This window comes from Equus przewalskii, chromosome 20, assembly GCF_037783145.1.
Source record: "Equus przewalskii isolate Varuska chromosome 20, EquPr2, whole genome shotgun sequence".
NCBI lineage: Eukaryota > Metazoa > Chordata > Mammalia > Perissodactyla > Equidae > Equus > Equus przewalskii.
In genome coordinates this window covers 27,418,790-27,443,743 of record NC_091850.1, presented here as the reverse complement: position 1 = coordinate 27,443,743, position 24,954 = coordinate 27,418,790, and positions in this window count along the sequence as shown.

Below are 24,954 nucleotides of genomic sequence, written 5' to 3'. Positions count from 1 at the left end.
GTGAATAATTTCACCCTTGACTGCAAGAAACTTTTGAAATAGGTTCATTTGAAGACTTTAAGTTTATCTTGTGTGCAAAATCCAATGTTTCAGAACTTCCAACTCTCACATCCAGTTATAATATATTTGACAATAGGAGATCGATTTTCTCTATTCACTCTGTCAACTAAACATGTTTCCCCTTCAATCTGTTTGTCTCACTAGAATGAGATTGGCTACTTTTGACGTTTGGCACTCCTTATAGTAGCTTGTATTTTTTCCAGATGACTGTAGTGTATATGTCAGCACTATGTACATAGAGCTCTATTTTTTAAAAATAAAGCAGAATTCAGTCTAACCCTTTTATATGGAAGAAAATAGAGCCATATGGAAAGATTTCATTTTTCAAATGTACTTTAGCAGTCATAAAATTTAAATTCAGCTTATGTAGAAAGCAGGTTGAGTTTGTTTCATGTCGTTCTCACTGTTGACTGAGTTTGAAGAGCATTGCACTGACTCTTGGCTTCGCATCATGCACAGTGTGCTCTTGCTCTTGTGTATCGACAGATGTGAAGAGCAAGGGGGACTTGGGCAGATATTTTGGACAGCTAGATAAAGTCAGACATTCCTTGGAAACTGATACAATCTTTGTTTCAGAAGAGATCACAAAGCCCCAAAGACGTTTATCAGTTCCACAGTGAGGCATTGTGGGGGGCCTCAAGCCAAGCAATGGCATCTGCGGCCCCTGATGGGATTGATACACACAGGCCATCTGAAACGGAAACCACTTTCCCAAGATAGCTGGACTGCCTTCATTTGGAGATCTTACCACTTTGTAGAATTTGAAGAAAACTTGCATGGAATCACGGAATAAAGATGTCAGCCAAGAAATGTCCTGGAAGACATCTGCCCTATATATGTGTGCAACAATCTGCTGTTTGAAAAACAGCAATCATATTCAGTGTAGCTTGTAATCTACACTTTGCTTGAGAAAGATAATGATTGTGAATGGAAATACATCTGGGTCTCTTTAAAATATTGAGCACCGTGCTCATTTATAAATGTGTAAACATTGATTGCAATCAGCTACGATTGGATGGCATCTCTTCTCACCTCCAGAATGGGCTGGAGCTGGTTGGAGATTCTGAGGGCATGCCATCATAGATGAAAGTTCTAAGGGGAAAAACAGATTCCAACGGGAAAGGCACAGCCATACAGGGGAGCATCAGGGGTGATTTTCTTTACCAGAGAGCTGCTCCTGGCTATTTCAATAAGAAGAGACTGGTGGCTTGGACACTATGGAAAAAGCTGGGTAAGCATGTTCAAAATTGTATTTTTTAACAAAGAGATTGGCAGCAAGTATATATTAATATGAAAGCTTCAATAAAAATTTGAATTGAAAGCAGCTGTAAAGTTATTAAAAATCAAGGAAGAAGGGACAGTATATTCTTATTTTTAGTTGTTTCATTTTTTCTGGATTCTTTTTATTTTGCTGGTGTCTAATGGCTCGTACGTAAGACTTTTGAGCTTTCTATTTTGTTATTCTAAATAAAACTTAAATATTTTGATGTGTCATGGTATATCTTCCCTTGGTGTTCTTGAGACCTAATGTAGGATATTTCAAATTTCAGGTTGCAAGTGATTAGTGAATGGGAGAATCTAATTTAGTGGTTTGTGACCAGTGTTTTTTCTTAATGTTTTACTGAAGTATCATTAACACACAGAAAAGTGCACATATATTTTGATACATTTTCACAGATTGAACACACCCATGTAACCAACACTTAGGCAAAGAAGCACCAGCTCCCTGTAAGCCTCCCCACCATGATTCCTTCAAATCACTACCCCTCCAAAGATAATCCATTGTCTGGACTTATAACAGCATAGATTAGTTTTGGCTGCTTTTGAACTTTATATATCTAGAATCATACAATATGAACCCTTTTGTGTCTAATATTATGCATGGGAAATTCATCCATATTATTGCAAACAATTGTAGTGCTCCATTACGTGAATATACCAACATTTATTTATCCATTCTATTGTTGATGAGGCTTGGGGAGATTCTGATATTTGGTCTTATGAGCATTTCTGCTGTTCGTATTGCTTCTTTGAACACTCTAAACAAGTCCAATGGTTATCACTTGCTCTCATTTCTCCTGAGTATGTACCTAGAGTGAAATTGTTGGGTCATTGTATATGGTGTCGTCTGCGTTAGTGGATCCTGTCAAAGAGTTTCTCAAAGTGGTTGTACTGATTCAGAGTTGAATATAATAGAATAAATAAAGCAGAATTGAATGGAATGGAAAAAATGGAAGCCTACATCACATGCTGTAGTGGTAATTGTGGTAATTATTCTTCCTTCAAACTTTTGTTTCAACTATATAGTTATTTATGTTTGTACTAGATCTCAGTAAGAAATATACTCCCTTCTTTTTGAGTTTCCATAAAAAAGTTTAAGAAGCACTTGTCTAATTTTTTTTTTTTTGAAGAAGACTGGCCATGAGCTAACATCCATTCCCATCTTCCTCTACTTTATATGTGGGATGCGTGCTGTAGCATGGCTTGATAAGCATGTGTAGGTCCATGCCTGGGATTGGAACCTGCGAACCCTGGGCCACCGAAGCGGAGCACAGGAGCCTAACCGCTGTGTCTCTGGGCAGGCCCCAGCAGTTGTCTAATTTTAAGGCTCAAGTCCAAACAATTATATTGACTGTATTGCTTTAGTGAGCCACAGAAATTGCCCTGGTGTCAGTGAATAATAGAACAAGCATTGTGGAGAGTAGAGAAATCGTGAGCTCTTTTAGGATCTGGACCAACTTTCAACAATAATAATATTTGGAAATATGCTGTGATAAGAGCTACACAGAGAAATGAAAGCATAAGGTCGAACAATCATTTGTGATTTTGAGATAGTCAAAACAGCAACCTGGAAAATTTCATGTTATCATTTCTGGTCTTTGGTACTGAGAGTGCTTGTGAAATGTCTCTTAAAAAGCCTCTCCTAACACACAGTTCCAGCTTACCCAGTTCCTCAACCAGGGAAATTAATCACTCCTCAAGTCCAAGGCAAAGGCCAATTCTGTCATAATAAGGAAAATGTATAGTTCGCATACAAAACATATTTGCCTGAGTTTCTTGATTGATCACCCAGAATGGTTAGTACTCAATAGAGAATGTAACAGGCATCGTACATATAGAATAGTTGACTGCCTGAGATTGTATACTGGCTCTACTACCTACTACCTACATTTCTTTCCTTCTTTTCTTCCTTTCTTCCTTTGTTCCTTCCTTTTTTCTTCCCTTCCTTCCATCCTGTTAAAATTCTAATTATAAGGGTGACACCTATTGCATAGTGCATCTTTTAGGCTTATGGTTCTATTAAAAGTGCAAATTTGATCATACGGTTTCCTCGCTTAATATCCTTCAATGTTCCCATTGCCTTTAGGGAAACTTCTTCATGTGGCTTACAAGGCCCTCTGCCTTCTGGTCCCTCCTTACCTCTCCAGGTCTGTTGGCTGACATTGCCCTTTGCTTTCAGCCATATTGAACTCCCTTTGGTTCTTTGAATGTGCCAAACTCTCTCTTTAAGGACTTACCATGCGATGTTCCCTTTCCCTCTATTGTGCCTTGCTAATTTCTGCTCATCTTTCAGGGCTCCTCACAGATGACATTTTCTCCAGGAGGCTTTCCCAAAGATGGGAATTATTTGCTCTTACTCCTATTGATTCTTGCTGTTTTATCAAGATGCTATATTCTATTTGTTTATTTTGTTTCCCCTGCCACTGGTTGTAGGTTCTCTAAGAGCAGGGACAATATCTTTCTCGTTTATCTTTGTATCTTTAAAACATTGTTCCTCTAGTCAGTCGTGAAATACAGGGGTATTCTTTGAAGGATGGTATTATAGATGACTTTTTATTTTTGTCTTTCAATTTATCTATTGTGACTAATTTTTCTATAGTGAACATGTATTACCTGTGCTGTAAAATTATGAAAGTTTTGAGATGAGTTAAATATCAAAAAGAAAATTTTAAAAAATCAGATAACTGTAGGAAAAGAATAAAGTGTTGTAATACATTGGTGAGTCTGTTGTCTGTGGCTGGTGTTTAAAGGGTGATAGAATTCAAGGCCCCTGGCCACCCCACCCCAAACTCATATTTGTTAGTAGGATTTAGGGTGTGCAGACTGTAGGGTCCAACCTACTAAAAGGCAGGTGGAATCAGAGAGGAAATGAATATAATTAAGGAAGGGGAGAATCATTTAGGAGAGACAGATGGGACCAGCTGTGAAAGTTCTTTGGAAAAATGGAAGAACATAAAAGAGTTCCAAGTATAAGAAAAATAGGAATTCAGAACCAGGAAATATGAGAAAAGGCTGGAGGAATAAGAAGTACAAAGTATAATAAGAGAGAAAAGAGGGATAAAGGAAAGAAAAAGAAAGGCAGAAAGGAATAGGGCTCTGTAGGGAAAAAAAATATCAGAAAGGTATTTAGGGAACAGGTCAGGAAGAAACAGAAAGTAAGACTGTTGACATGTCCTACCCAGTGCAGGACATCTGGTCTCCTGTTGGTAGTAAGTCTGCCTCATTCAGCCGTCCAGGTGTAGCCATCATAGCCACAAGGTCCTTCAGGGATTTCTGAAAAGTCCCCCTTGGGTCACTCTTTTCTTTGGGAGGTTTTGTCTTCCAAACTTAAGTGCACTGGGCCTCTGGTGTGAGCCATTTATTTACGTTTTGAAATGCGAGCGTTCCATGTGAACTTTCCCTACCCTGCTGTATCTGTGTGCCTGGGACAAAAGACATGACTTAGCTGTCAGTGCACTGAAGTATGCAGCCTGCCTGTAGGTCAGGTCACACAGCAAAGCTGTTTTAAAAGTATGGGGCTCCTCTTGGGAGACAGCTGTGTGTCCATGCAGCATTTGTTAGCTGTGCTAAAGATGGAATTGAGGACAGAGGGAACCTCCAGAAGAACACTATATGAATGGAAGGGTGCCATAAAGTGTTTTAAACTGGTGTGAAGTTAGGTTTGAAGTGTTGGGATCAGAGGGTAAGTTCTGTTTCCCCTGGAGCCCAAGTCATTCACTGGCAGATTTTCAGAGAACTAGTCGTGGTAGGTACAAAATGGCCACACTGAGACTCACTGACCGTGAGTCTTACTGCTAGTTTACCAAGGTGAAGACTACAGGCCGCAGTCCAATGGTGATCACGTTTCCTTGGCTTAGGAGAAGGTAGTGGTCATACTGTATCATTTATTTTCTTATCCTACTTTTAATAGATTCTACTTTTAACCATGGACAGTTGGTCTTGGAAATCCATACTCTTGGCCACTGTCTAGTGAGTCTGCCTAATAAAATTGATCTTGAAGTTGAAACGGGTAAGACAGGTGATTAAATTGCCTTCACTATTCCTGGGGCAGAACTTAACCTTCATGAGATGATTAAATTTAATATATGGAATAATATGGGTTAAGTAATGCAAATCTTGCTTTCCATTGTGGTCTTAAGTTTATTTATTTGGCTATAGAGATTATTGTTGAGTTTGGTTGTTAAACGTAGAGTTAGGCAGAGATAGGATGGCCCACTGGCTCCAGGGACTCATCCTTTTCTGGCTTTGGCATGGATTGCAGGCAACTTTCTACCTTTTGGTGTTGCTCTCCCATTGGAATGATTAACATCTAGGACTATGTATTTCAGTCCAGAGTTTGAGTGTAATATTTGTGACCCATTGTGGAAACTATTCTGTTTGCAGATACCCACACACGTATGGAAAATATTGAGGCTAATTCATGTCTCTGTCTTCAGGGAACAGTTATGATGTTGTAGAAATGGCATGGATTTGGGAAGTGAGATAATTCTAGCTTCAAATCTGGGCTCTGCCAAATACTTACTGGAAAACTTTGGACAACTTATTTAATCTTACAGCTTCAGTTTCCTTACCTGTACAATGAGGATAATATCTACTCATGCAATTGTTGTGAATATTAAATAAGAAAATCTTTATATGTTAGTGTTCTTAGTTTCAGATAACAGAATTTGCTTTTGCAACTTTAAGCAGGAAGGTATTTAATAAGGGATATTAACTCACAAGATCATCGGGAATGAAGAAAAAATCACCTCTAGGCTGGGCTTCCAAGAATCACACTGCAGAACTGGCCTGCTAAGAGAGATTCCACCGCATTCAGCCCCAGAGCCAGGTTGCCTTTGCCCTGATCAGAAATTGATAAGTCAAAAGCTGTCATTGCTGTTGCCAGTCTTGGAAGAGCCAAATGCTTCTACCTTTGTGCCAACCAGAAAAGCTGGACTCACCTGAGTGGCTTCCATGTCTCCCTGTGCACTTCTCTTCTCCTGCCTCTAGTCCTAATACACTCTTCTTCAAAGGGTTATGGTCCTTTTTACAACGATTACTTCCAGATGCCTTGCATTTTGCCCTCTGATCTTTTCTTGCTACCTTGATACCCAGAATGACTTTCCTCCTGCTCTCCACCCATCAAAATCCTAGTAACCTTAAAGACTTTATTCAAGTTCTCCTGTTCTAAGCTTCACAGAATTAAGTCAACTCTCTATCCTTTAAATATTAAAATTATCTCTGTTTAATTACCCCCATTTCTCTGGTCATGTTGTCTCTGCCTGTTATTTTAAAATTTTACTGTGTTTTTTTTTGCATTTTAATCTGCTTTTCTCAACTCAATTGTAAGTTTCTTCATAGCAAGGATATATATAAAATCTGGTGGTCCTATAGCAGTGAGCCCATGGTATATATTCAACAAATACTTGTTGATAACAAACCAATCAGACCGTTAGCACACCTGGCTCCATTAGGAACTGATGCTGCGATGAGACTCACAGATCCCCCTTCTGGACTGGAGGACTTACTCCTCCCACTGTTTTCCCTCATCTTGGGACAACTCTGAAGGGCCGTCCCAGCTTCAGAGGTCTCTGTGAGGTTGGCGAAGATGTTTGTTGAGACTGCATCACAGCCTAACTTCTCCTTCTTCTCAATCTCTCTTCTGAGTCCCTTTCTCTTCTTTAGGGGCTGATCTCGAGACACTCCCGGATCAGCCTTTCACACTAACCTCAGGGTGTTTTCTTGGGAGTTCACCCTGCAACAGGAGTTGTGTGACAAGATAAAAACAGTAAAGGATTTGAAGGTTCTGAGTTTGGTTTGATGTGTTTGAAAGAAAAAAAAGCAATTCGAATTTTGGCAAGGTTTTTCATGCCCACATATTTGAAATCAGAGGTATGTAGCTATTATTATCATTTTCAAATGAAATTAATTAAAAAGAAATTAACTAAAAAAAGAAATTAACTAAAAAAAATTAACGACTAAGGTACGTCTTTGCATTTAGGTAGGATCTATCACCTTATTCAGAGAGTGATACATGAATCCACAAATAAGACAGTTTTTATATGTGTATCTCATTTCTTATATGAAGAAACTTTGTTTGAAAAATTACTGATGGGTCCTGCCTGATGGAAACTGAATATATCATAATGTTAATAAAAGATTGTTACTTATTATTTGAGTTTTCTAAATGAGTTAAAAGGCAAATGAGGTGAAACTAGAAATAATGAGTATAAATAACTGTTTAAAAATTGAGCTTTCAAAGACTCAGTGTGAATTTATAAATTGCATTTACTAACTTCATTGCTTTGCAGTGAGACTTGTGCATCTGGGAAGATATTAACTGTTATTTTACAATGATTCTATTTACAAATGGGACTATGGTTCTTACGGAATTTGTAATTATACTACATGTGTAATATGGCTGTTCCCCACCCCCTCCCCAAAATCAGAGTCATACAGCTAGAAGCAATCTTAGATTTCATCCAGGGAGTCTATGTCTCTTAGTTTACATATAAGGGTAAAGGAGATTAAAAAAACATGTCTAGAGTCAAGATCCATCTAACAGACAAGCATCTACTCCAGGATCTTCAAATTCCATCCATTGTGTGTGGCAGTCCCTTCCCCTTGTCTGTCTTTTGGGGATTATCTATGTAAATTATCTCTCACTCAGGGCTGAAGGACAGTTTTTCTTACTTGCATTTCTCATGCTATGCCAAACAATTGGGAGCATTCACAGATTACAGTGTCTGAATTCCATAAACTAACAAAAAACCCAAACAAGTTTAATTCGGTCAAGAGATTGATTTATTTATAGAAATATTTCAGAAATATTTACTTCTCCAATTACCATTGTACCTGCTGTGATGACATGTGGTTCCTTGACATTCACAAATGCAGAGAAAACGGACGTGGGGCAATATCCTTCTCTACCTTAAATTTAATTCAGTTCAACTCAAAGGCTGAGGAATAAAAGAAGGTACATTTTTAAAGTGTCTCCCACTGGCCCCCCCCCCCCCCGCACCCCCTCTCATAAATAAGTTTTTTGCATCAACCCGGCCTGCTCAGAGAGACCCATGAACCTCTGGCTTGTTCCTCTCACTTGAGGTTGAGAGGTTGGAAAACATTGACTGGCTGTGGGCCCTCTGTGAGGCTATGTTTCTAGATTTGTTTAGAAACTTGGAAGAGTTCTTCAGTCTTCTAGTAGGGGAGGAGTGTGTCTATCAGGTTAGCCTGGAATCAGAGCCAGAGCCAGTGTTAATTAGGCCCAAAAGTAAATGACGATTTAGCTTTTATTTGGCTTTTAATTTAGCTTTTAATGGCTAATTTGCTTCTCCATAGACAGCCAAATGATCATATAAAATAGACTAAATGTTTTGGCCATATTTGGTTGTCTTTCTGAATCAAATCTACCACGTACTGTTCTGTTACCTCTAGAGAGGGCAGAGCCATCCAGAGCTGTTTTCCTACAATCTATGTAACAAAACAAAACAAACCTGATCTATAACCAGAAAAAGAAAAGCCAAAATGGAAGTAAAGACTATACACGCCCATTCTAAGAATAAACTCGCTATTTGACTCCAATGGAGTTTAAAGTATCAATACCTAGATTCTTCTGTTGGAGTTATAACACGTTTTGGAAAAGTAGTTTGGGGACTCTCTATGACCTTCTAAACCCCAAACAGATCTTGCTTATAATTGTTATGCATCAGATGATAGAAGCTTGGTTTCTAGACGCTGATTCTCTAGTGATAACTACCTTATTAAATACAATTATTTGGTTAAAGTGAAATAAAACGTCAGCTTGAAATTGTGCAGTTGCAACCTGTCTTGGGAAGGACTCATACCCTAGTTCTCACGCAGTGATGTTTATAATTATTCTCATTTCCCAACAGACATTGATTACCAGCAGATAGACCATCCCTGACTTGCCAGCCAGAGTGTACATGGGTCTGTCTAAGTAGATATTCTTTTTTGCCAAATGCAGTCTCAAGTCTTTAAGTTTTACCAATTATATTCCATTATGTTCAAGGATTATCATTATGCATGGTGGGGTTTTGTATTTATTCTTATGAGCCTCAGTGTTACAAATCACAGAGGCAAGGTCTATATTATTGTCACTAATACTACCACAATGGCCATTTATTGAGTGTTGACCATGTGCTAGAAACTGTGCCTTTGTATATATTATATTGAATCTTTTCTGTACCAGTGCAAGTTAGGTGTTCTTATACCCATTTTATCTATGAAAAAACTGAGGCTGAGAGAAGTGAAATAACTTACCTGCATTCCCCCAGCTGACTTGTAACAGACTTAGGATTCAATGCCAGTTCTTTCTGGGTTAAAACCTCTTAATTTTTCATTTTTTCACTAGGAAAAGAATATCTGTGCAAGGCAAATAATTTGGAAATGGATTAACCTGCCCATTTTTCATGTAAGAGTTTAGTACAGAAATATTCTGCTTTCCTTTTTTGCTTTTTTCCGATAAATGCTATGAGTCACCCCCTTTGTCTGTAGAAACTAACATGGTAGTTGTCTTACTTAAAATCACAAGCCATCTGTGGTAAAGAGTGCCTGGGTTTGACTCCCATCTCAGCCGCTTCCTAGCCATGTGGCCCCAGGTAAGTCACTCAGCCCAATCCCACAGGGAGCTCTGCAGCCTAAATTACACCTTAGGTTTTTCCTGCATTGAGATAAGTTTGCTGGCTTTTCAAACTCTCCCACCAGTTGACCATTGGCTAAGGGCCAGGAAATGAAGGAGAGAAGAGAGGATGCGAAAGTCCAGGCACTTTCAGTGATCTGCACATGTAACAAAGTGGTGCTGCCTGTGTTAGCCACTAAAGCATCAAGCACTGGGGAACGTGGGGCACACAGGACTGGCCAACCAGGTCTGAGGGTTCTGGCCAGAGCACAGGCAGGGTCCTGTGCAGTGTGGGAATCTTTTCCCTCTTTATCCTATGCTGTAGGAATGACTGCCTGGCAGGACTGCTCAGGGTAGATCCTCAGTGCTCTAGAGCTGTGATTCCTGCCATTCTGGAGGGCAATTGGGATCCTTTTCTCCCAGCCTCCTCTTTCTGCCTTGATGAGCGGAACTTTGCTCTTGGAGCCTGGTGCTGAGACACGGAATATACAAGGAAGCGTAAGGCAAAGTCTCTGCGGTTTACAGAGCTCACTGTCTTGTGAGGGAGGCAGCCATGTATACAATTGGCTAAAATAATTCCTAAAGACTGACACTAGGGCTATGAAGAGGTAAAAACACAGTGCTGTGGGAACACAAGAGAAGGAGCAGAGAATTCAAATGGGGGCTTTGAGGGAAAACTTCATGGCAGTGGTGCCATTTCAGCTAAGCCTTGAAGGATAAATATCAGTAAGATTTGGAGATGGGAAAGAAAGGGAGGGCACTGTGGATTGAGGGAGCAGCATGAGCAAATACTGTGAGAAATGAGGCAGGTAGTTTGCTTGGAGCAATGAATATTCCACTGACTACCCAGGATACCTTAGTGGGACGTGAGTCAGGAGAAGCAGGACCTGGATGCTGTGGAAGCTTTCATGGAGGGACAGTGCTGTCAACAATGACCAGGTTTTATAGCATGGTGCTCTTAACACTGTGGCTTCGTTATGCTACATCAAAGATGTGTTTTGATAAACTGTCCTCATAAAGGATGTAACAGGAGTTTCCAATAGAAATAACATTCCAAACTGAAGTGTAAAACTAGGATTTACAAAGCAGGTGACTGAAAACTTAAAACCCTGAAGCTTTCATCCATGTTGAGGATATAGAAGAGCTGAGGAGAGGAGTACTTTTGAAGATGAATTTTGGGAGAGCGTTTTTGGGGAGAGTGGGTTCCAACCCAAGGGAATCCCCAAAATTAGTAGTCTCCCATTCTCTTCAGATAAAGAGACAGGGGCTTCTAGCACACCAATTGGAGTTGTGTGTCCCTTTGAGCTGGACTTGTGTCTGACATCGTCTGGAAAGTCCAAAAGGTGAGAGATGGACTGGCTAGTTGCTCTGACCTGAGGAGTGAAGGAGAGATTGCTGTGTGATGGGATTGACCAGCACTTCCAGAGTTGCTGGGGCAGGTAACAGCAAAAGATGGCTGGCGTGGGGTCTCCTTAAGTCCTGTCTGAAATGGCCTCGAGGGAGACCCCCTCAGACTTCAGCAGAGGGAAGCTTGAGGTACAACTGGATTTCTTAGGGCTAAAGAAGAAATAAGCCACAGCTGGAATAGAAAAGCATTCTGCTGGTGGCAGATCCATCGTTATGGAGCATCTCCAGAGAACCCAGAAAATGGCCCACGAGAGATTTATTTTTAGACATCTGCCAGGCCTGGAGAGTGGCAATGCTCAATTATCACAGTAGTATCAGTCAAGTAAGAACATATCTGCCCTATTTCCTTCACGTCTTCCATGACTTCTAATACAGAGGGGTCAGAAAGCACATTAGGCAAGCTGAGGAAGGAGGGATAAAAGTATCGGGCCATGGAAGAGGGAAGAAATTTCCTTTCACCCATTTCCTGATCTGAGGCTTCTTGAGTACACTAGGCCCTAGCTTGGGGTAGGAGTGAGAGGTGAGGGAAGAAGTGTTAACCCTATAGCAAGACTGAAGTTTACACGGGATTGGATATTTTAAATAATAGATTGGGAATACTCGTATTTCTTAAAGGTTATCAGAAAAGTCATGAGACTGCCCAAATTTTCATCCAAGGGCATCCACCAATTAAGCCCCACTGAATAAGTCATTGTATGGCTGAACCCCATGAGTTATGCTTGTTTAATGTAGTGGTGACACTACTAATTCTTCTTAAAATTGTTTCCATGGGAAAAACTCATTCAGTTCCCAAAAGATGGAATACTGCACATCGACACTTGCTTATTTGCCCATGTTGGGTAATTGTGTGATGGTTATAAGCGTGCCAGCCAATGAATTAATGATTCTGATTTAAGGGCCAAATAAGTGACTTCCAGGCTCTTAAGATGACACCTAATCTAGAGTGAAATGAGACACTGTCTTCAATTGATCTGCTTAAAGTTGTCCCAGCATCAGATACATGAGATCTTGCCACCAGGACCCGGGCCCTCACTTCTCTGCCTCCATGCTGAGCTACAGCCCCTCCATGACGTTCACCAGCTCCCACCATGCCCCTTAACCAGGCACTCATCCCACCAGTTCCCAATCAAAGCCAAGGAAATTACTTTTTCCCCAGTGGGGTTCTGCTAGGCCTTCAGGACTTGAATAAAAGGCAACACAGATGCTAATGCTCACAGACTGACTGCATTGTCTGAGCTCTTCTAAGAACTATATGCCAAGCTTTTAAAGAAGCTGTGCATCCTCTTCAATCCTGCTTAAGTGTTTTGTGGAGAAAAATTTTCTTTTAAAACAAGGTCAGTAAACTTTGGCCCATGGGCCAAATCCAGGCCTCTGCCTGTTTTGTTTTGTTTTTTTAAATGCAACGTGAATGTTTATTTAGTTTACAGTCCTTACATGTCATTAAGCCAAACAGCAGAACTTTGTGTTATGGAAAGAAGGTATGGAGGGACCCCATTCGATGTATCCCTCGTAGAGGAAGGTGTTATATATTATTGAGGTCTTTTTTTTCCTTGCCTTTTATTTTATATATACATATTTATATATTTTTTAAATTTGAGTTCATAATAGTTTACATCATTATGAGATTTCAGTTGTACATTATTTATCGTCTGTGGCCACATAAGTGCTCCCCTTCACCTCCTGTGCCCACCTCCACCCCCCTTCCCCTGGTAACCACTGAACTGTTTTCTTTGTCCATGTGTTTGTTCATATTCCATATATGAGTGAAATCATCTGGTGTTTGTCTTTCTCAGTCTGACTTATTTCACTTGGCATAATTCCCTCCAGGTCCATCCATGTTGTTGCAAATGGGATGAATTTGTCTTTTTTCTGGCTGAGTAGTATTCCATTGTATATATACACCACATCCTCTTCATCCAATCATCAGTCAATGGGCACTTGGGTAGTTTCCATGTCTTGGCTATTGTGAATAGTGCTGCAATGAACATAGGGGTGCATATGTTACTTTGGATTGTTGATTTCAAGTTGTTTGGGTAGATACCTAGTAGTGGGATAGCTGGGTCATATGGTAGTTCTCTCTTTGGTTTTTTGAGGAATCTCCATACTGTTTTCCATAGTGGCTCACCAGTTTGCACTCCCACCAGGCCTCTGCCTGTTTTTCTGTAGCCTGTGAGCTAGTAATGGTTATCACATTTTTAAATGTTTGGGGAAAAAAATCAAAAGAAGAATAGTAGCTTGTGACATGTGAAATTATATGAAATTCACATTTTAGAGTCCACAAATAAGTTTTACTGGAACACAGTCATGCTCATTCCTTTCCATATTGTCTATGACTCCAATTAAAGTCGAATATTTGTGACAGGGATTGTACAGCCTATATAGCCTAAACTATTTACTATCTGGCCCTTTGTGGAAAAATGCTTGCCAATTCCTGATGATTTTGTTTTGATCCAAGAAGCTTCTCTTTTCTGTACCTTAGTCATTTACTTTCGATTCTGGCGTTTAGGTTGTAGCAGACACGAGGTTGCTGATTTAGACAATGAATCTTCCCCTGCTAGGAGATTTCAGTGTAATACAGCAGGCAAAGCACTCAACAAGAGGCTAGGACAATGGGGTTAGGCTTGGTTTTGCCATTAGCTCACAGACTCCAGGCAAGTCATTTTACCTTTTTGGGTTTTGAGGAATGAGCTGTTTCATGGGTTTTCAACCTTTGCTTTGAGGGGTACTAGTCAGCCTTTGAGTCTTTTCAGGATCAGATAGACAGGGGGTCCAATCCCCCACTTCTTGATCTTCAACCAGAGTGTCCTCAAGAGTGTGGACTTTACATACTGGCCATTTGCATTAGATTTTAATGGATAGAAAGGATTGGCTGCTAAGCATTTTCCTTTTGAAAAGCCATAGAACCAGATCATCCCCAAGGTCCCTCACTGTCCCATGAGACTAAGAGGAAGGAAGAGCTTTTGGGATATGATACTACTAAGGGGTTTAAGCCATAGACAGGAGATGGTGACCTTAAAATTCTAAATCCAGTTTCTTGGCATATTATGTAATCGTCCACCTGTTTCAATTTTCCCATCTGGATAACAAAAGTAGCATATAACTGGGTTCTCTAAAACATATGGTAGTTATGGCAATATGTACTATTTGAAGAAGAAATGGTGTCCTGGTTAGTTTGTTCCAATTTTGACTTACTTAAAAACTCACAGATGTGGATTCTACCAGGGAAGCTGGAAAGTGAGAAGCGCTTTGTTTCTTTCACGTCAGCTGTCGGGGTTGACAGAACTTTGATAAACAATTCTCTAAAAACAATTTGAACTTAGTGTTGTTTTATATACTCAAGTGTAGACCATTATGGTTTTGATTGGTGAAGTTCATTAGAAAGCCTAAAAAGGGTGGAAATAACAAGCTACAGTCTTTCCTTGCCCCCTAATGTAGACATGACTGGGTATTTTTAGATGCATTATCTTTGAGTTGATAAACATGTTCAGTTATTATCTTAAGAAGGCAAGCTTAATTGAATTTGCAGTCCACATTCTCCAGGTTTTATGCCCATTTACAAATGACCATTCATCCACCCACTTGAAAAGATTAATGATAGAAGGCAGGCAAATTGCTTAAGATACAGATTTGATTTATTTTTACTAAATAATGTGTAATAGTAGGTACATTGGGGAGATGGTGCTGATAATTTTTCTACAGTCAAATTTTGGAAGTACAAGTGAGTAAACAGAGGCAGAAGGGGTGTTCAAAGGAACATTAGAAGGGTCTATTAAACTTTATTTTAAATATCCACACTCAATTTATTCAATAAAATTTATTGACCACCATACATGAAGCACTGGTGGCTATGACAATGAATTAATTAGACAGAGACCTGCTTGCACAGGACCTACTGTCTGGAGAGGAGTTCAGAGGCAAAGAGTGGATCCTTTCTGTTTAACTCAGATAACACTACCCTTCCCTGGCCAACCCCACATTAGCAACTTGGGGCCCAGCTGGCCATGATGGCTCAGCTTGACGGAAACATTGCAAGAAATGGATAATTCTCTCTCATCTTTCTCATTGCTCTTCCCCAGCTTCCAATTTTGCCAGAATCCATTTATGTTTCAAATCATCTTCAGATAGGAGTTTTGAAGAGGCTACCTGGGCTCATAGTCCTATGAGGTTTGGAGGAGTGTCTGCCATGGAACATTTGGGAATAGAATTGTGGAAGCGCTGAATCCAAATCTTCCAACTGTGATGTTTTACCATTAAGATTCCCAGGGAAAGCCTGGGATCCCACCCCTGGTCTGCAGTTGAGACTGAATTGTTGGCTCTGCCCCTAACCGCTCTGTCACTCCTGGCTAATCACTTGATTTCCCATCTCAGATTCTTGGAGGGAGGTAAGGGCTAGCTCTTCCTCCATCTGCTCTCCCCCATGGCGTTATTGTGGTAATTCACTGGAAGATAGCTCTTACTTGGCTTTCAGTGGAAGACTCCATGAACATGTATGATCAAGATTGAGAAGGCACAGTGGAATGAAGTATCCCAAGATTTACAGTCACATTGGGGTGGCTGGGGGGGACAGGGGGTGTATTTCAAAGCCTGGTTCAATCTCCTGAGTTGGGAACTTTGAAAGGAACTTGGACTTTGGAAGGTTCGAATTTGTTAGTTCTTGGCCCAGCGTAACTTTCCATTCCTAAGGAAGAAGTCTATAAAAAGGCCATTTGGACTTCAAAGAGATGATATTTTGATGCATTAAGTGTACATATGAATCAGAAACATGTGGATTAAATTTCCCGTTCAAACACGTGGCCTTGAAAATTTCAGGGGAAAGTGTTTGGCAAAGTGTGCCTGGGATTTGGATAAAGACTGAGCTTTTTTTCACGTTTGAGAAGTTTTATCTCTTTCCACATGCCCCCCTGTGATACGATCGACACAGCCCTAATACTGTATACTCAGAGGGGGGCAGGGAAAAAAAACGTGTTCTGACGAATATATATTGAGTTTACTAAAGGGGAGGAGGATATGGACCTTTGTTAGATGGGTCACTACAGTTTACAAAAACCCCAAACCCAACCAAACAATTTTTTCCTGGAATAAGAGCATGGGAAAACAAGACACCAATTACACTGGCGACAAGTGCTGTGGGACAGTTGGCTCTGTTTTAATGACTAGTGTCCTGCCCTCTCAGTCCAAGGCCACCATCAATATTGGTGTGAACTTTGCTAGGCAGCTCTTAAAGAATTCAAGAGGAAAACCAGTCCTTCTGAGCCTGGCTGCCAAGGAACTGGTCTCTGCACAAACCGATTCATCTAGAGTTCACTGCTGTAGTTTGTATAGGATGCCTTCCTGGGTTTCTCTGAAAGAGGCTGCCTCTGTGCAGGAGGAGCTAGAAAATGTCACTAACGTCAGCTTCAGTGCAGCTCTGCAATGTGAATGGATGACGACTTTCTGTTAAATACAAAAGGGCTCTCCATGTGTCCTTGAGAAGAATGTGTAAGCCAAATCATCCGTCGAGGGTTAGGTCCAACATTTTCTCTGTTTTTTTTTTGTTGTTGTTGTTCTATAATAATGTATTTTTTTCCCTGAATACAAATAATTCTTGCTAATTGTAGAAATTTTGAAAAACACAGACAGCTATACAGAAGAAAATAAAAACCACCATAATTCAATAATTTAATCACCATTAACCTAGACATTTTTCCATGACATTAAGTATTTTTCAAAAACACTAGCTTTAAATTTTGTTATTGAGGTCACATTCGTGTACATCATTGTATTTTGACTTCCGTATAGACTACCTCATGTTCACCACCAAAAGCTAGTTTTCATCTGTCACCATACAAATTTACTCCTTTACTCCTTTTGCCCTCCCCCCACCTTCTTCCCTTCTGATAACCACCAATCTGTTCTCTGTATCTACGTGTTTGTTGTTGTTGCTTTTTTTTATCTGCCACATATGAGTGATCAAAAACACTACTTGTAACAGCCCTTAAATACTCCACAATACAGATGTTTCAGAATCTATTTGACCAATCTCCTATTGTCAATATTTAGTTTGTTTCCAATTTTATTTTGTTATGATAATGCAAAGATAAACACTCCTGAACGTAAATCTGTGTTCTCATCTCTGATTATTTCCTTAAGGTAGATTCCTGGTGAGGAGACGGCTGACTTAGAGTGTGTGAACATTTTTATATGTTTTGATACATTATGCCAAGTAGATTTCCAGGAAGTTTGGGTTAATTTATTCTCTCACCTGCAGTGCATTTGAAGGTCTCATCCATTCTTTTAAGCCATTACAGTGTTAGAGAGCACCCTTTTTGTACACGCACAGCCTTACAGATGGGGATATTTATGAATCCTTTGCCCTGCTGAGCCCTCCAGTAAGAATGGCAGTGACCATGGATGCTAACCACTGAACCATGGAAGAGGTGAGAGCCCTGCAGAGCATTTAGAAGGATCTTGTTGGCTTTAGAGTATATTGGCTAAATTTTTCTGCTCCTTCAGCTCATCAAGGCTCCAATTATCCCTCTTTCTCTTTGAGTTGTTCTAAGAATCTGCATGACTGCTTCCCTGGGGGGGTCCCTACAAGCTAGGTCCAGATTGGCTACATGGGGTGGGGGGTCCACTTCCAAACCTGTTGTCAACTTTATCTCCCAAATACACAGGGACCAATACCTTTGACTTCCCAACCCAATGGGGCAGAAGGGGAGCTAGGATCGGGGACAGTTAGGCAATATGTGGCCCAAAGCCAGGATGTTCTTCTCTGCACTGGCCAGGCAGGGTTATCTACCCTCTGGTTATTAGTCCAGAGCTGCCTGAGTTGTATTGTCTTATGAATCCTTCCTGGCTGCAAAGTGGATCTTTGCATTGAGGGGATGGTACTTTACAAGGGAATGGTAATCCTGTCTCATGGGTTAAGCAGGGTATACCTTCCAGGATCCAGGATCCCAACCCACCACCTCTCTCCCTATACCATTTAGGCTCCTGTGTCAACTCCCTTCTTCCCCCATGGCTATTGTATGTTAGGAATACAGGTTAGCATTATTATTAGGTTAAGTAACATACACTTGGGGAAAGTAACTCTTATTTTAAGCAAGCCATCAATTAACAAATTCCAAAGTCAAAAACACAAATTTTTGTATGGATTATCTATAACCAAAAAAACAAAAAAACAGCAACAACAAACTAAACAAACATTCTCTTCATTAATCGAGTACTTAGAGTCTGTGGAAATATTTCAAAAACAATATTTTAAAAACTAAAAACAAAAGAGAAGAAAAAAGAAACCCTAGGAAATTTCCATTTACTTTCGGCCACATAGCATTCTGACAGGCATAATTAATGATATAATTTCCTGAGTGTCCATTGGACCTGTGCTTTTTTTTTAAATGTATAATACACACATATAACACAAAACCAAACAGGTAATTAAAGTGCTTCCCATTTGTAACGAGTAAACCCTTCAGAAACCTGTCAGGCAGCATCCGGGTTCCACCTCCCACTCTTTATTAACTGACATGTCAAAGAAGAAAGCCATATCATTTTTATGTTCCCATGGCACAGAAACTAATTTTGGGTATTTTAGGCCAGGGAGATTTATAGATCAGCATCAGAAACTTCTCTTGGGTTCCTGAGAGAGTAGTAACATTCCAGGAGTTGGATGGATTTAGTATCCACCCTGTTTAAATTATGGGCTCCTGTCAAACCCATGGGTATCCCTGAGTAACCTTCTATTATGGCCCAGCTGTTCCTTAAAAGAAGCTATGGAAAATGTCAGGACATGGTGGCAGGTCTCCCCTCCTCTGCTGGGTCCCCTTGGGGAGGATTGGGTTGAGCAGGAATTCTGCAGGAGGGTTCTGAAGCTCTCAGGAGAATCGTCCGCCAAATGCTGTTGATGGCGGCCCTTGAAGTTGGACATTTAGTGGAAAGGGAGAGGAAGAGTACCTGGGAATCAGCATTTTGGAGCAAACAGCAGGTCTTTCTGTATATCAGCCTTCTCAGGGGGCCTCAGGAGTGGGGAGTAATGTTTCAGAGCACAAATGAGAAAGTTATATAAGGTTGAGCAGAGGATGCCTTTGTTTAGACTGTTAATGTTAAAAGGAACAACTATTTGCTGTTCATTTGCTGGCCGAAGAGAAATAAAGGTGTAATTGTCATTTGGCTGGATTATCTACTTTTTGATAGGCACAAAATAAAGCTTTTGAGAATCTTATATCCATCTGCAACATTTCCTTCTTTATTCTAATGGAGGTGATGACAAAATTCTCCTTCCTGTGACCCGTAAGCTGCACAACTGGATCTTCAAAGAACACCTCATAAAATAGGTGCTTTGGAATCTGAGAGGCTTGGATCTCAACTGTTCCAAGCTGTGTGACCTTGGGTAAAATTTTAACCTCTCTGGGCCTGATTCTTTAAACTCAAAGCAAGGATAATCATATTGATTTTAAAGGTTGGTTTTTATTTTGTATATTATTTTATATATATTTTGTATATTGGTTCAAGGATTCAGTGAGATAATGCAAGTCAAGTTTTTAGTATTGTCTGGCACATGGTAAGCCCTCAGTGAATGATTAGGATGATTATTCTCAGTCTTTAGGATGATTATCAGGGAAGCACTAGGAGAAATGGAAATAGATGACTGACTGGATAGAACCAATGAAGGCTAAAAGCAAGGATGCAAGAATTGCCACCATTTGTGCTATGAAGAAATCTGATAATGTCTGGTCACCTCTTAGGTACTAAGCTCCATGAGAATGGGTACTGTATTTGGTTTTGCTCACTATTATGTTTCCAGTGCCTGGCGCATAGTGGTACATAGGGTGTGACTATTTGGTGAATGAATGAACGCTAAGTCCCAGTTCAAGTTTCCCATCCTCCATGGATATTTCTCTAATCCATTCTGAGTCCTCTCTTCTGTGAATTTCACTGCCTGATACTTTTTGGAAACTTCATCACATTCTCCCTTGTCCTGTAATTTCATGTTATTGTCTGTGTGTGTGTGTGTGTGTGTGTGTGTGTGTGTGTGAGTGTAAGTAGATTATAAACTCTGGAAGGCAGGACCTATGCCTTATACGGCCCCTGAGTCTTCCCTTGGCCTCCCCTCACCACTCCTGACACCTCAAACAAACGCCATCCTTAGGCACACATTAGTGACTAAATACATACACTTTGAATTGAATTGAAATACTGTCGTGCAGCAAATGGAGTTATAGATTTCTGGAAATTCACACTTCCCATAAGACAGGCTGCATTTTATATGCTCCCCTAATCATTTCAGGAGTCTTGGGGCTTGGCGTGTGCCCACTTGTCTTCTTTTGCAGAATATCTCCACCAACCTAAGCAGTGTTGTCATGTGGTTAAATTTCCCTTATTGCCTTCCCATGAAACGCATATTCTCAGAAAGTCCCCACTTCAACTTTGGTTAACACCAGCTTATAAACTTGTGCCAACAGAGAAAATCCTGCTGCTTTGCAATCACTGCCTCTTTGAATAGGCAAGTTGGGGATAAATTGATTGGTTTCTCCAGGACTTTGGTTTCAAAGTTGAACAGGTATGAGCAATATGACTCCTGTCTGATCATATTTCATGGCCACCGCAAGTGGCTGCTAAGAGATTTTGCTTAAGGCTGCAGCTGGGGCTGGTTGGGTGCCTGCCAAGAGCAGGGGCACGATATATTTGTATAGTGTATATGGATGTCTGTTTTCATAGGTATAATATTCATATATATTGCTTTGGGGATCAAGAGGAAGGGTGTAAATACTCTGTTCCCCCCACAGTGTTTTGTAGGCTGATTCTCCTTCCTGCCTACTCAGTTTCCAACAGGGTCCTAAAGATGACAAGTCCCAAGAAAAAGCCAGTACTCAATAGTAGTGCCTTCAAGGAAGAAAATGATGCATGCCATTCTTGAGGCTGGGATAGATATTAGGCATAGGGGTAAAGACTTGTCGATACACAGTTGTCACAACTAACCATATATGTTCTTACATTTTCTCTGAGAGCTTCAAGTTCTATTTTCACCCCTTCCTTCATTCATTAGCCTGCCTCAGTCTGGATATCTGCGTTAAGAGAAAGGCTTGTGGAAGCTTTCCAACATCTCCCTCCCCACTTCTTATTTAAAGATTCTATGGAGAAGATAGGATTTCAGGAACTGCTTGAACCAAGGAAAAGAGAGGTCTTTGTGTCTCAAGGTCTCTCTCCAACTCTGTTTTCTAATTCTTCAACATAAACTTTGAGTCCATCTTTAAAGCACTTGATGTAGTGTGTAGCTCAGTATTTTTTATATATTGAGCCCTCTTTAAATATGTTTAAGTTTTCCTAGATTATAGTAATAAAGAATGTCCTATATTGGCCAGAGGTAAGAATTTGTACTTTTCCAAGAACTGGAGGTTAGAGGACAGAGGAAAGAGACTCGTGTGTGTGTGTGTGTGTGTACATGCATGTGTGTCTCAGATTCTCAGAAAACTGTATGGATAAAGAAGAGAGTAACCCTGGTGCCTTGAGCACATACTGTGTGCCACACTCTGTACCACGGCTTTGCAGGCGTCATCTTATCTACTTCTAAAATTCTCACAATAGCCATGAAGCAGGCATTATTATAACTTTCCTTTTACAGATGAGGAACTTGATGTTTCATAGGGGAAATTACTTGTTCAAGGTCACACAGCTAGTAATTCACAAAGTTGGGATTCAAACTCAGGTTTTTCTCTCTAGAGCTCGAGTTCTTCCTAATGTTATACTGTCTTAAGGCCTCTGATAGATTAAAACACACAGACACACACACAAGCCATCACCATCACCATCCTCACCAACTTTGAGGATTCAGGACCTTTTTCTGAGCGAAAGCTCCTGTACTGAAAGCCCAAATGAAGCACGTTTAGGGACTGGGAAGTTCAGGTTTTATCAGCAGAGTGGACTCGTGAATCCTGCCAACAGCTGGGCCAGAGTGCTCTTTCTCAGTCAGCTGGGCATGACTTACAAAGATGTTTGTGAACTCAAGAGCCATGTGGTTTTCTGGGGCTGTTCCTGATCTTCAGGGACAAGTCTCATATCAGATTCCTGGACGTGGACAGTGGGGGCCCTCCATAAGCCTGGGCTTCCTGGATATCTCCCTCTCTGTGTATCTCCCTTTTCCTGAAGCTGCCCTCATTCTGTGTTGATAGAGTGGCTATTTACTATTGAACACCCTGTTGGCAGGATGCCTCCTACGTGTTTTGGAAAGACATGTCTCATCTGTTGTGGATAGAGGGTTATTTGCCCAGCAGTGTTTGTTCTCTTTCTCATTGTCTCTTTCACTTTCCTCTCACACCAGCTACAGAGCATCTTGATCTATTTTTGAGGATTGGGTCTGTAGCCCTTGAATCACTGACCATAACTACCTCAGGCCCTAATCATCTTAGAAATGGACCTGGGATTTGATTCTAATGTTCAGCCTAGGAGCAGAAAGCCAGCTTAAATATCTCAAAGAATAGCTCATCAAGTGATTAAAGAAACACTTTGCAAACTGAAATCAATAACCTAAGCTCAGCTCTCACTTAAAGTCGGGCCACCAATATAATCAATTTCAGTAGGCATTATCCTGCTCCATCAAGGAGAATCAAGCCACGTTATCTTCACGTGCGCTGCATACTTGATGCATAATAGGAGTTTAAGTAAGTGGAATCTCACAGAGAAGAGGAATTCCATGAATAGCTCATAAGTCAAAGATGACAATAAAATGTCGACTAGCTTAATGGAGTTGGTTACCTGCTGCTTCCAGGAAGCTGCTTAATTCAATTTGTCAGCTCCAGGCTGACACTAGGGACCTGGACTCATCCTTAGAACTCCTAAGGACCTATATTGAATTCTGCTGTCTTTAGCTTCTCACTTCCTTTCAGCAGTATGTGCAACAGGACCCACTGGCCACAAAGGCAGCTGGTGTTATCAGGAGGCTGCTCTGAACTGGCAAAGAATAATCTCAGTGTTGACAAAAATTGGTTAAGCTATGACCTGTCATGGTCTTCCTTGCTACCCTCCTACAGTCCTGGAATATCGTGCTTGCTGCTAGAAGACCTTTGAGATGTGTCTGTATGACCGGAGCCACCAAGGAATGACATCTGACTCTGATGCTTACTTTTTTATATAGAATTTGAGTCATCTTGCCTCAAATTTGGAAGACATTTTCTTTTTTGTTTCCCTAATGTCCTCATTCAGTTTTCCTTGGTTGTGGAAGAAGAGGTAGTAAGTTCCCCCTGAACCTACCCATTCTCAACAAAAAATAACTCCCCTGGCTCTTGATGACTACATCAGCCCATGATAGATAATGTTTACTCAGAAATTTGCCTCTGCAGGATGTTGAGCTTGTATGGATATTCTTCAGAGACATTTAGAAGATGTAGAAATACAAAAATCAGGTGACATCACTCGATTTGGAACCTAGACATAAGAACTGGGGTGTAAGTGTTATTCCTCCTTTTAGGGGCAGACACTAATGATAATACAGTCACGACTTGACTTTCCCACCAAAAAAGCAAAAGTTCAGGGAAGCAGGATGGCTTTTGGGAATGCCCAAATCATTTGAGAGCAGCTGCCTTTTGTGAGTGGCCTAATTAGCATTCTTAAGGCTACACGGCTGTAAGGAATGGTCCAAAAATTGTAGCTCTGAGTGCTTACAGCAAGCAGGGTTATTTAAGAACTTTCCGGGGCCCTGTGGCACTATTGAATATCCACAGCCAGTTCCAGGTTGGGAGTGAGGGCAGTGTACAGTTACCGGAGTGAGTGTCGACATTTTTCATGCCTGGCCTGCCTTCCCAGCAAGTTGCTTGGGTAAACAACATCTAAATTTTACAGGCTTTGAACATGTGGCACTCCACATGTATTGGGCATTTGAATTGGCTGGTAATTCTGAGTAAGCAGAATTTCTTGTTGAATTCACTAGCATTTCCCTGTCGTATGTTTTAGATTTTCAAAACAGTGAATCAGGAGGCCTGGAGCTTCCACTATTAGGGAACCAAATCTGAACAATGCCAAAAACCAAGATCTCAGAAAATTAAATAATCTTTGTAACACCAGTAATGCTTATCACTTTAGAAGGCAAAAGTCTTACCCAGGGACTTTTGTGCAAAGCTAATTGGATCCTGTTGCTGCCCCTCTCTGTTAAATCTGGATTTAACATAATCTTGGTAGTGGTTTCATTTTTTACCTTTCTGCAGCAAGATTCTTAATCTTGATTTTAGAAAATCTATTTTGCTGTTATCTTGTCCCTACCCTCATGCCACCTCTTCCCAAGTTAAAGAAAAAAAAAACAAGCAATCCATTCTAGATTAGTAAAATGGGCCCCCTGTAGGCTTGGCTTTATTTAGAGTTGGCATTAGTCAAATTTGAATATGAATCCAAAGGTCTGGATACCAGGTCAATGGAAAAGTGGAGGACTTAGACTTTTCCCACAGTAAATGAGATAAACAGTTAACTTCAACAACTCTCCACGGCACCATAGGATAAGCATTGTACAAACGATTCTATAAGGCTTTGTCTTCTACAAAACACACTTAGACCATCCTGTCAGGACCCTTTCCTCACAGAACTTAATTTACCCAGCTATTCCAGTTCCCTTCTCTGGATTCAAG